Here is a 1323-nt window from a genome sequence, read left to right as displayed (position 1 = left end):
GACACATGTGCTCACCAGAGAGAGACAGAGAAAGAGAGGGAGAGAGAAAGCCTCCACTTACAGGTGCGATCATGCCATAATCCCTTCTCCTCCCATTTCTTTATCTCGTCAGGACTTTGAGTGCACGCACACATTTTTTCAAGCCACTGGAAACAGGATTCAAATTGTGGTTGGTTGTGTGGGATCTGGATCTTGTTACTAGGTTACTGGACCAACCCCATGCTACTATTTTCAACATTCATTTTCTGTTCTGTTTTTTAGGTTGAACAGTGTATTCAGTATTGCCATAAAAACATGAATGCCATAGTAGCTACCCCATGCAACATGAACTGTATTAATGCAAATCTTCTTACACGTATAGCTGATCTATTCACACATAATGAAGTTGATGATTTAAAAGATAAGAAAGATAAATTTAGAAGGTAATTTTTAAAATTTAACTTTAAACCTAATGTTGTTATTAAAAAAAATGTTATTTCATTTTTGTGAACTATTATATTTTTAGAATAGATCTAGAAATATATTTTTATTTTCTTTTAAGTGAAGTAAAATTTATACAGCATCAGTCAAGATAAAAATTATTAGTTATTTTTATAATGAATATATGAGCATATGTTAGTAGTGAATTATGTTAAAAATTATTAAGACAGGGGCCAGGGGACCAGCAGTTGGCATAATGACTATGTTGCTGGACTCCCATGTAGTCGATTGTGGTTCGAGTCCTGGACCCAGTGGCTTAAACTGAAACTGACGCTGGACACGTGTGCGTGCGTGCCCAAGATCCCAAGAGAAGAATGGAGAAGGGATTGCGATGTGGCCATCCTCCTTGGGGGATGATTTCTCGTTTTCTGTCTCTCTGTCTCTGTCTTTCTGGTGAGCGCACACACCGTATAGCAAAAACTTCTCCAAAAAAAAAAATAAAAAAAGACAGGGACTGGCAAGTGGCATGGTGGTTGAGGTGCTGGACTCCCATGTGGTCAACCGTGGTTTGAGTCCCAGACCTGGTAACTTGCTTTCTCATTCTCCGTTTCTCTCTCTCTCTGGTCAAATTGAAGAATAACAGTAAGTTATTTAAATAATTTTTTTTAATTATTAAAATGGGATGGCAGGTGGCCTGATTGTTAAGGTGCTGGGCTGCCACGTGGCTGACCATGGTTTAAGTCCCAGACTTGGTGGCTTGTTTTCTCACTTGCCCTGTCTCTCTCTTTTTGAGTTAAAAATAATAATTATAAGTAAAAATTGACAATTCTTAAAAAGTTATTAAGACAGGTCTTCATATACAGGGCAAGAGTAGTGGGAGGGAGGATCAGCAGTATGCATATC

The 1323-nt window shown here is 38.2% G+C and overlaps 1 protein-coding gene across 1 annotated transcript in view; it reads left to right on the top strand.

The window, feature by feature from the left end:
• Positions 1 to 1323, top strand: part of SANBR (SANT and BTB domain regulator of CSR) — a 67983-nt gene that overhangs the window by 27177 nt on the left and 39483 nt on the right.

Source organism: Tupaia chinensis, unplaced genomic scaffold, assembly GCF_000334495.1.
Source record: "Tupaia chinensis unplaced genomic scaffold, TupChi_1.0 Scaffold000341_1, whole genome shotgun sequence".
Lineage (NCBI taxonomy): Eukaryota > Metazoa > Chordata > Mammalia > Scandentia > Tupaiidae > Tupaia > Tupaia belangeri.
This window is presented reverse-complemented; position numbering and strand designations above follow the sequence as displayed.